This window comes from Thermobia domestica, chromosome 17, assembly GCF_964235325.1.
Source record: "Thermobia domestica chromosome 17, izTheDome1.hap1.1, whole genome shotgun sequence".
In the NCBI taxonomy this organism is placed as follows: Eukaryota; Metazoa; Arthropoda; class Insecta; order Zygentoma; family Lepismatidae; genus Thermobia; species Thermobia domestica.
In genome coordinates this window covers 115,551,816-115,564,272 of record NC_137470.1, presented here as the reverse complement: position 1 = coordinate 115,564,272, position 12,457 = coordinate 115,551,816, and positions in this window count along the sequence as shown.

Genomic DNA, 12,457 nt, shown 5'->3' with positions numbered 1-12,457 from the left:
AAGACGATACACAGAAGCGAATGATGTTGGAAAATTTAGTGGAATGATCAAGGAGAAATAAGAGATAAAATCCCAAGAAAACCAACGGACAATATGGTGCCCACAAATAACGCATGCGTCTTGGAACAAATTAGAAACCATTCACATAAGAAGTGGGTACTGTATTGCTAAGAGACGGCGCCACTTTATAATGAAAACTAGCCTTTGGCTAGCTGAGGGCTTCGCACCCAGACCCCCGGATTTCCTTGGTCTACAGCCTCGCATTTCTTATCTATCGCCCTTTGCATCAACAGTGAATTTCGTGAACTTGCTCTTCATATTTTCTGAATCTGCCTATCCGGAGGCTTCCCCCCACACATTGTCTTTCCTCAGATTACGGCCTCGCACCTCTTGAACCCACAATTCTACCGTTTCTTTTCCTAATTCTCCTATCTAAAAGATAAGATTTTGTATCCCAAGAAAACTCTCATTTAAATAACATGGGAATTTCTTCATCCCTCTTTAGATCCCTAAAAAAATAAAAATATTCACTTTTGGCAATTTTCCTGTCGGTTATTCCTGGAATGCTATAATTATGCTAAATTTCATCATTCTAATCATGCCGGGAGTGCCTAAACATTTTGGGATGTAGGAGACGTCCTATATAAGTAACATTGGAAAGGTTTTACAGTTCCCCATAAAACCACTCTACGTTCAGATTTTTTTTATTTCTGATGATTCAGTTAGGGAACACCAACAAAAACGTACAAGCATACCAAATTTCAAATTTTTATTTCAATTCTAAGTACCGAGAATATGAGATTATAGGTGAAAAAGGCCCATTTAAATAACATAGGGAAATTCTTCATCCCCTCTTTAGTCCCTCTAAAAATTAAAAATATTTACTTTTGGCAATTTCCCTGTTGGTTAGTTCCGGAAAGCTACCATCATGCAAAATTTAATCATTGTAGCCCTACAGGAAGTGCTGAATAATTTGTCAGCTCATGTAGTTTTATACATAGTTAGGATAATAAAACAAAAGTGTGAAGAAGCCTCAAGAAAACACAGGTCAACGATGTTGTATTCGTTTTTCACCTATACTAGGGATGACCAACCTTTTTAAGTTGGTGAACTACTTTTTACTTCAGAAATCACTGACGGTTAACCTATCTGAATATAGACCAGTAACTGTCCCATTATGATAAACTCAGCCCTTATTCCTGTATATTAGTAAAATTGAGAGGAGGATCTAAGTAATAATAATAATAATAATAATAATAATAATAATAATAATAATAATAATAATAATAATAATAATAATAATAATAATAGCTCTGCTCTTTTATTTCTTCCTTCTACTCTTCCCTTATTCCGCTTCCCAAAACAACAATGCACATTCAGGAATCGCATAGATTAACCATTTTGAGGTAAACAACAATGTTCCCTAAACAAGCAAAAGGAGACCTTCAAGAGTCCAAAATAAATCTTTCGGCAAAGAATGAGAAAATGCTTGTGTGTTTATTTAAAAAAAAACACAAAATAAGGTTAACATCTTCTTTTAATAAGAGAGACTTCGTTACGACTATTATTAATGAATTAAAGACGCATAAATTTAAAACAACAGCTATAAAATGATTGCAAATCACAGAGGTTCTTATTTGAAGCTGTACAATGTAAGCAATGATGTTAAAACTGTTTTTTTTAAAAATGGGATTAATATGCTGGGACCATTCACATTGAATTCGATTGCTCAAGAGAAGGTTGCTGCCTACTACCGTCGCTGCCTACTTCTCACGACTTGTTGGTCAACTAGTAGACTGCGAGTGAAAGGTTGACCACCACTGACCTATAGACTAGGATAAAACCAGTGACATATTTCTAAAGGAGTATAAAGCTCTGATCAGGCTTATATAACGGACTTCGCGAAAGGTGGTAGGTGTTCTAGAAACCCACACATCTCATCTGGAAGGATTTTGAAACGATTGAAGCTTTATAGAAAAAAAAAAAAAACTTTTCTAAGTTAACTTCAGATAAACTTCAGATAAAACACAGTGTACATAAAGAGGAACTACGTTAAATGATATAAAACATTTAATGAAATAACCTAAATAATATTTACCACATTAGATTTGCAAAAGAATAGCGAGTAATGTGTCATTCTATTGAAGTATAAAGTCCTGATTGTTAGGGCTCATCGAACGGATATGAGTTACCCCACGAGAGGTGGTAGGTGTCATTGAAACCTATACCCCACATCTGGAAGGATTTTTGGATAGGTGTAGTTTTATTGACAGAAAGAAAAGAAAAAAAGAAACAGTTAACTTACGTACACATATATACTTCAGTTGAAACATTGCGTGGAAAAAGGGGAACCAAGTTGATGATACGATACAGCTATTGAAATCAGTTAAATATCAATAGTGATACTAAATGACCGCCTACTTGAAACGAAATAAATCCCTTAATAATAAAGATGTTTCGGTGTCAGTGGTTGAGCGCTTACCTTTGGTGCATGGAGTCTCTGGCTTGGTCCTAGCTCTTGGACACTTTGGTGCACAAATACCGTCCGCATGAGTTTGCTCAGAGTTCTCCCTTTATTCCTACTTTTTTATTCCACAATTTTATTTATTCCCATGGTCTCCTTTAGCCTTGGTGCATAATCGAGGGACATTAAACTAGAAATCTCATTTAATTTCATACGCCACAGTAATTTATCTGTGATAGTTTGTACGAGAGCAATATTTGCCTGTTTAATAAACATTTTAACAATACCCAAACACTTTACGCATTAATAATTCCATTTTCTGGATCAAAAGATGTAATATTTCAATCAAAAAATTCCTTGTAAGCCTTATATCTGGAGAACTGCATATAGTATAGCTAAACCCAAACTATCAGTTAACTCAGTATGATCTCCTTATTCCGTAAAAAAAAAAAAAAAAAAAAAAAAAATAGACTTAGGGGCCCACAGTGCGACGAAATGTCGAAAACGTGGACAAAAGTCTAATTATTGTGCAATTTGGACGAAACTTAGCTTTTTATAGTAACTGGCCATGCTGATTACGAATATGATGTCAAAATTGCAAAATTCAAAATGGCGGAGCCAATATGGCGGACATCATTTTTGAAAAAATCGTGTAAATAAGTCCAATACGTGTAAATATATGTTTCCAAAAATGCTGATTTCGAATTTGGTGTTCAAATTTCAAAATTCGAGATGGCGGATTTGATATGGCGGGAAACATTCAAAAAAGTCAAATCAATAAGTCCAAAATTTGTATTTACATGCTTTTGAGCATTCAGATTATGAATTTTATTGTACAATTGGGGAATTCAAAACGGTGGATGCAATATGGCGGTCAAAATTTTAAAAAAAGAATTATAATCAAGTCCGAAACTTGTGTTTATATGTTGATAAGTAGGTGATGATAAATCGTACAGGGAATGTTCAAAATTCAAAAGGATAAATAGTTGATACAATACGACAAAAATTAGAAAATGAGTTATATATCTAATAATTTTCACGAATATCTTCCGTCCTTCTGCGTTTAGATTTATCTGAAATCTTATTAAATTCTGCTGGTGGTCGTCCAGTTGTTTTACGCTTTTCAGTCGTCTTGGTCACAGAGAAGTCTAGCTTAGCATCCAGCCATGATTCGTTTTTCGTTAAGAAATAATCTTCCCGGCCCTTCGCCGCACAAAATTTAGTATTTAGTTTGGTACATAACACTTTAATAGTCGACTTCATGGTTTCCGGTATTTTAACAGGATGCCCACTCTTTTCACTTAGAGACTTTTCCAGATTCTCAACTATGACGATGATGTCGCACTTTAAATGCTGCTTTATTTCCAAAAAGATTTCTTTTCTGGAATACTGCATGGTATTAGTGTCACTAGCAGAAATTGAAAAGAAAATGAAGCTTTCAACATCATATCATAACATACAATCAATAGCATTAGAAAACGGAATAAAATATCGCGTAATTATTCACCAAAAATTTCTACTTCTGTATATCAATTTTGCAATTTACTTCATATTGGGCTCAACATTTAGAATTTTCAAATTTTGACATCATATTCGTAATCTGCAAGGTCAATTACTATACAAAACCAAGTTTCGTCCAAATTGAACACTATTAAGAATTTTCCTGCACTTTTAAATATAGATATGAAAAAATGAAATATTGCAGCCGTGTCTCCATCTGTTGTTCATTGACGGAATAGAAGCTAGTAGAAGGAGTTTGTCGTTTTATCTTGAAGTTAATATAGCCTAGCTTAGAAAAAAAAGGGTAACTGAGTGGAACTCCGTGGAACTTTTAACTTATCTCTTGCTTTCAACTAAATTATATGATTTTTTAAAATTATTTTTCAATATAATTCTTAATTCAAATAACAATGGTTTATACATCATATAACAAGTGACTATGCATTTATAATTCAGTACATACCTTGCTCAACACCCTCCATTTTCAATATTTGGAATCAGTGTTGACTGCAAACTTGTATCCACGTTTGAACATGCACTTTATTGTTCGTGGATATATCCTAACGCGACACTAATAAACGAACTCAGTAGTAAAGATTTAGTATCATGACCGTAAAAGAGATGCCGCGCCTTGATAAGAGATAGTTTATCGCTTGTTTATTTAAGGATAAGGGGGGGACTATCGAAGGAGGTGATGCAATAGGATTAGGAAAGGGGGAAAGGTTAATTGATTGATAAGGAACACGTGATGTGTTTCACAATGATAGATGACGAAAGGAAAGGTTGAATGACCACTACGAAGGTCACACTGGATGGTCCCTGGAAATGGCCCCATGACCCAAGATTGACCCCTGTATAGGGACCACGTTTTTTTTTTAGGGACACCCTTTCCCTGTTTAATGAATTTTTTAAAAAATATGAAATTATATTTATGTGGACACAGGAATTGAACTTGGGAAAATAGGAAATAACTTTATTTTATTTTATTGCATTATTTAGCCATACTTGATGTTCATACTAAAGACGGAGTCTTGTTCTTGCACATCCATCACCGAAGAACTTAAGACATGAACTGAGGTTTAGCGCGCTTTGAAAACCCGGATGAATTGACCTTTGTACGATTAGATAAACTTGTTGAACGACGAAACATCATGTGACGATGTGTAATTTTGACCGTTGATACATGACTAAACATCATGTGATAAGTAATTTGGGGCTACAATCGTATGATTAAGTAGCATGTGATTGATGAGTAAGTACATTTGATTAGGCATAAGATGAACACGTGATGAATTTGAAAGTACTTTAAATACAAGTCCTAAGAGAGAAAATATATAAAGACACATAATGCAGTCGTATGAAAAGAAGGACCACTGCAATATTGAAGCATCATTATCTGATGCTGAAACAGAAATATATGAATCATCTTCAGATGAAGAATTTGATATTGATGAAATAGATTCATCAGTATCAACAGTTTCAGAAACCCCAGCATCATCACCATCAAGATTTTGGAGTTTAGACTGTTCTTGTAATAGTCAAAATGTGGACCGAGAATGTATAAAGAAAGCTATTGAAAAATGGAAATTTAACGACACGTTAATATGTGATGGTTGTAGAGAAGGATCGTATCATGTGTATGCGCATGATTGTATGAAATTACCCCCAAAATCATTGGAAGTTCGTGCTTGGAGTGTTATAGCAAGCCCTAGTGTTGAAGATGATGTGTTTTACCTGTATGCCAACACCCACATTATTGGAATACTAACAAGAGAAAAATTTTATGAAGCATATTTGGAACTATTAAATGATATAGACTATTTTCCGGAATTACTAGAGGTTCTATTAAGAAAAGACAGAAGGAAAAATGTATCCGAATAGTGTGAGTGTTTTATGTGTGTTATGTAGTGCTAAAAATATTAATGTGAATTGTGTATTAAAAACAATAAATGTATACTTACGTGAGAATAATCCTCTGGATTGCAAATCAAGTACTTTTCATGATATTGGATCATTTGCAGCAAAGTATTTATCTCTTGATAAAACTCTTGGTGAACTTTTTGAATTGTATGAACAAGAACATAGTGAAATTTCATTTATATGCTTTATGCGTAAAACTTGTGATCTTTTAAAAAATACAGAATTTGTTGGACAAATTATACCATATTTCATTCAGCGCACAAATGAAATTTCACCTTGCGTAAATCAATACATTATTGATATTCAAGGTTTTAAAATGTCTGATAACGAATTTATTATTCGTGAGTTTTGTCTTAGCGCATGTGATGATACAGTAAATTTTCATTGCTTGGTAAAATCACCAATAGAATATAACTTATTGTCATTAGGTTGCCAAAAACAAATTGATTGGCTGACATTGAATTTACACGGATTGAACTGGGATAGTAAAACAGGATATACTGTATCATTCATACGTAACCTTGTATATCAATTATGTGCTATGAATTCAACCTTTTATTGTAAAGGTTTAGAAAAATCTCTTTGGATTAAGAGAATATTTGCATTAGATAATGTTATTGATTTAGAAACAAAACAATGTCCAGCATTAAATGATTTGTGTGGAAATACATTTAATGAATATTGTTCTTTTCACAAAAATGTTGTAAAGAAATCAGGATGTGCATATCGTAACGCACAACAGTTGAATTACTGGTGGAAATATGAAAGATCAACAGCATTAACTAATGCATTATCAAGATTGTAACGAGGATTTGTAAATTAAATGCATGAATATAGTTTAAAAATTTTTATTGTAAAAAATATATACAATAATAAAAAAATAAAAAAAAAATTACCTGTGTTTTCTTTTTAAAATGTTGTTTACATGTTTATAAACAATATCATCATTCTTTTTTAAATTTTTGTTGTTAAACAATTTTAAACACTTTTCAAATGATTGAGTGCGAATAATATGATGCAAAAAATATAATACAAAGTATCCGCATAACACAGAATCATCGTGCTGATATTGTTCACTGTTTGTAAAATATAATTTAGTATTTTTGGATAAAAAATTTTTTATTTCCTTGGGAATGTCCATAGCAAGACTGTCAAAATAAAATCCATGTTTTTTCCCATTAATGTACACTGCGACCCAGTGTGATCCACTTGAATTGGATGTATCAAGATTAATAACAAGTGCTGCAGGTGGTTCTACCATTACAGGAAGTTTATCAATAGGATAAATCCCGGTAACACTTGCACCAGTCACTTTATCAGTCACTAACACTTTTAACAATTCGTCACTATACATGATTATTATTTTTCTTAATTATAGTAGGTATGTAATTATCACTGTTTTTTACATGTAAAACATAATCATACACTTTTACATATTCACTATATAGTAATGCTTCATGAATACTGCACCTATATTGTCCAAAACGATGTTTATTATGTGCACACTTGTGAACGTGAAAACTTAATGCAGTATACTTTGGACAGTCTATTTCTTCCAAATTTGTAACATTTCTTTGCAGAATTTCCTCAAGAAAACACTTTCTAGTTAATCCATACGTGTAAATACTGGTGGTATTTGAACAATATGATTGAATTATTTCCTTAAGAAGTGAATACTCTACATCGCCTTCGTGCCAGGTAATGCCATATACATTTTCACTTAGATATTTGTTTGTATTTATGATTGGCTCAGACAGCTTATTTAATGGATATGGTGGTTTAAATATCCAATTTTGTAAAAACGGAACGTCAGGATTTACAATTGCTAATTCCTTTACAATAAATTCCTCATCATTATTATGGAATGCGGAGAAGTGTACAACAACCCTCATTCTACTCAACTGAATAAATTAAAAGGTGTTATCAGTATAAATATTTCTATCTTTGTCTATTTGTGCTAACGAATCAAATTGCGCATAGACAATACATGTAATTGGTTCAGTTAAAGTTTCTGAAAATGATACTTTTAAATTTACAGGAGAATCACGAACTACATCCCAGGTGTTGTCATCTAAAGTTCCAGTTGGAGATAGAATAAATGCATACAGAGTATATCCATTAGGATATTCTTCAAGAGTAACAGTATGTGAATAATTTTGATAATATATACCAGTACCTGATATTAGAGTATAGTAACTTAGAAGGTATAAATCATTATTAAAATCAGGCGTAAGGGGGTTGGGAGGGAATGATTTTGATCCAACATGTAATTGCAGTTTGTTAACGTTAAAGTTCCGGAACTCATATGGATTAAGATGTGATTTACCATTGAAGGCTGTGTTGGAAATGAAACCAATAACCAGACCTTTAGGAACATTACCCAGAAAGAGATTATCAAGGTTATATGACTTGACTTGTGCAGGAATAGTATAAGATCTTGTTTCTACTCTTGTGAGAGGTAACTTGGCCGTTTCTGAAACCATTCGTGTATTTAATTGCATAGCTAAATCTGCAGCAACATCAATACGACGTACATGTAGAATAACTTCCTCAAGTGCAACTTTGTAACTTGTATTTTCAGGAGACATTAAACAAAAGTTATCTTTACTACGGTGTAATTTTACACGTAAACTTACTTTATTAGGAAGCATACGATCTAAACTTACAATATCAGTATGAAGACGTCCGTACATTTCAAAAGATTTACTATTTTTTATTTTATTGGTACGCTTTTGAAAACCATCATTTGTATTATCTAATTTATTAAAATTTTTTGCAGTATCTTTATGCCACATAGCACATGCTAAATGTGTTTGAGAAGCATCATGAGAATAATTTAATAAAGTTTCAATGTATGCACGATAAGGATAAGATCCTGATGAAGAACTAATTAATTTATCATTTAACGAAATATCAATTTGACTAAATAATGAATGTAGGAAATTATTTACTGGTGCTACAACATCATCGTTAACTAAATTTTTACCATCATCTTTTGTAATTTTACAACGTACATAAAGATATAGATATGCTGGATGAATAAATTCTCCTGTTTCTCCAGGAATAACAAATTCAATTGGTCCTTCTGATGTTAATGTAGAAATAGGTCGATATTCAGCATTTATGGTTGCTTCAATAGCTGTTTGTGTCATTGGTATTGAAAAGAAATCAAATTCATTGGTACAGCATTCAGAACTATCGGAATTTAGGAGCGACATTATGAAAAGATATCGTTTATATGTTTACGTTTTGTTGGTGGTCCAAAATTTACAATTGTAGGAGCCTTTCTTTTGCGTGACCGTCTCTTACCACTACCAGTTAGCAACTGTCCAACTTTATTAATAGCTTTTGTCTTTAAATTATTACCAGCTTCTTTTACACGTGCACGAACCGCTTCTTTAAATGGTTTATTTTCCAATACATCACCCGCAACTTGTATACCGGTTTGCAATGCTTGACGTCCTACAGTTTTTGCACCTTGTTTAAGAAATGGTAATGCAAAACGAAATAACCCTTTAAAGAAACTCCCTATACCATGTCCCCTTTGATATACAGGTCCTGAAAAATATGGTATTCCACGTCCACGATGTAAAGTAACACGTCTAGATCTCATTTTTTTATTATTATTATTATTATTTAACAGGAGAGCGTTTAAAATGAAGTGTTACGGTCAGTGTCCCAGATCGGAATGGCAAATTTCGCCCTGCATGATCTTTTAATAGTATTTCAATTGTGTTAAAACAAAATTTTGCAAGTGGCATATAATGAATATCTTCAAAAGTAATTGTTTGAACTTTTCCATAATTAATATCTGAAATTGTTCCTATACGCAGTAACGGAGCTTTTGTATCACCTAAAAATTGATATTGTATAATGTCGGTATAAATAAAAATTTGATGTGGATATCCAATATCTACGTATGGCTGTTTGAATCCACGGCGTTCTTTTACAAGATCTGATTTTTCAGAAAAACCTAATTGTAAAGCTAATGTAGGTGACAATGTAACAGATTCTACACGTTCATCGCATTCAACACGTACAATATTTGAAAAGCTAAATCGTATAAATCTTGATATTGTATTTAATTCATCTATTAAATGATGAATGGATGGATAATATCCAACAACAACTTTACTTTTCATAGGGTTTGCATTTTTAAATTTGTACCATACAACATTTTCGCCTTCGGTGACGTTATAACATGTTAATGGAATATGTACTTCACTTAACCCTACGTACCAATCGGATTCTGATAATCGTATATTATTTTTCAACTGATTAATAAAATGTGTTGGATTATTTGTAGGATATACATTTGTACTAGCATTTGAAACTAATGTAATGTAAAAACTATCATCAATACTTTCAGAAATCATTTTCGTTTAAAGTGAAGTGTCAAGTTTGAAGTCCCGAAACGAAATGGTAATTTTAAACCGTGTTCATCTTTTAAGTTTACTTCTATTGTATCAAAATATTTTTTTTCAACTTTAACATAATGGGGTGTATGAAACACAAAAGATTTTACATTACCGTGTTGTACATTATATACACTAAGTTTTCGAATTAACGGTCCAATATATTGTTGATGTTTTACAATATCAACACATACATTAATTGAATTGGGAATATTATAATCTAAATTACACGGAAATTTACCCCGTGATAATAATAAATCAACATTTCTAATTTTTGTGTATACTACATTTTTAATATCGTGTGTATTTTCATTAATAAATCCAAAAATATGTTGTAATCCTGGTGTAATACCAATCATACATTGATCTTCTAATTTTAAAGAATGTTTAATTACAATTTGATTTTTATTTTGTAAATATTGTAACATACGAACATTTTCAGGAATTAACTCAAGAATAGATTCAATAGAAGAATAATATCCCGGTGTAACACGAACATGATGACGTTCAACTTTATCATTGATAACAGTAGTAATTATAATTTCTTCATTTTCACCAACATTATAAAAACTCCACGGAATATTAATTTGTGTTAATGCAACACCCCATTCCCCATCACTTAAATCAATAGGTTGTGCTAATTTAACGCGAAATGAAGCTGTTGTATTATTACTAAAAAGTTTACTACTGGCATTTGAAGGAAGAGTAACGTAAAAGTCATGTGTAAGGTTTGAATTCATTTTGCAGACTGAATAGAATCGGATCTAATCCATGAATTCATACTTGACGGATATCCCAACCATTTTACATACATCCACCCATTTTTACGTTTTAATACTTTTTCAATAAGATAAGTTTTTTTTGAATTTATAATTACTTTTTGTAATTCTTGGGCGTAAAATATTCCTTTAATTTCTTCTCCATTCCAATCTTTTAATTTATAAGTCACAGGATTAGATTTAATACATTTATCGACAATAAATATTTCTTGTGACCATTTAGGTAAATATCCTTTTTCCAATACATGTTTATACTTACTAACACGAACATAATCACCCGGACTAAATTTACAACTTGTATTCTTTTTATTTATTGTATTTCCGTATAATGTTTTCCACACTTGATTCACATTGGAATCATTTACTTCTGCAGGCGCCATTTTAATACTTGAATGATATGAATGGTTATAATTATTGACAATTTGATCTAAGACATTAATATAACGATAAGTATTTTTTGCAGTAAAATAACGATACAATTTTTCTTTTATCGTTCTTATAAAACGTTCTGCTAAAGCACATTTAATTTCAGAATGAACACTATAATGATTAATTTCATATTCTTTAAACAATTGTTTTACATGACGATTATAAAATTCTGTACCTAAATCGGTTTGGACATTAAACACGGGTAACTTGAAATTTTTTAAAATTTTTCTTATTGCTTTTACCATTTCAGGACCTTTCTTTGTTTTTAAGGGGACACAATATGCATAACGTGAAAAAATATCAATACAACATAATATATACTTATAATTATTATTATACTTTGCAATGTTTTGCATATCTGCCAAATCCATTTGTAATGTTTCATTTGGTGCACTAACATAATACTTTTTCCGTTGAAAAACTTTACGAATTGGTGCATGCAATGTATATGCATCTTGAGAAGCTAACCAATTTTTAATTTTCTTTTTAGATAATTTTGTTTTACGATGTAATGTTTGTATACTTGATAAAGAATTAGGATTTGAATAATCATAATATATTTTTGATAATTTTGTCATTTTTTTTACATACTATACTCTTTCCAATGTTTAAATAAATTAGATACTGCTTTAGGACTGGATGATTTTCTTATTTTACGAATACGTTGTCTACTACTACTAGTATTCAGTTTTGATGCTGGTGTACCAATAAATTCTTTAGGAACATTAAGATCTTCTAATAAATTTTTAAATTCATAAATACCTATAGGATTTCTTGAATATTTTCTTGTACGAACAACATCATTTACTAAATCTATAATATTTGAACCAGGTATTGTTTTTCCTTGGATACGTACTATGCCAGACTTATCCCACTGAATTTTATCAGAATTTGTTAACTGCTTTAATAATAGATCTGTTTTCCTACGTAGTGTTTTTGGTACTGAATGT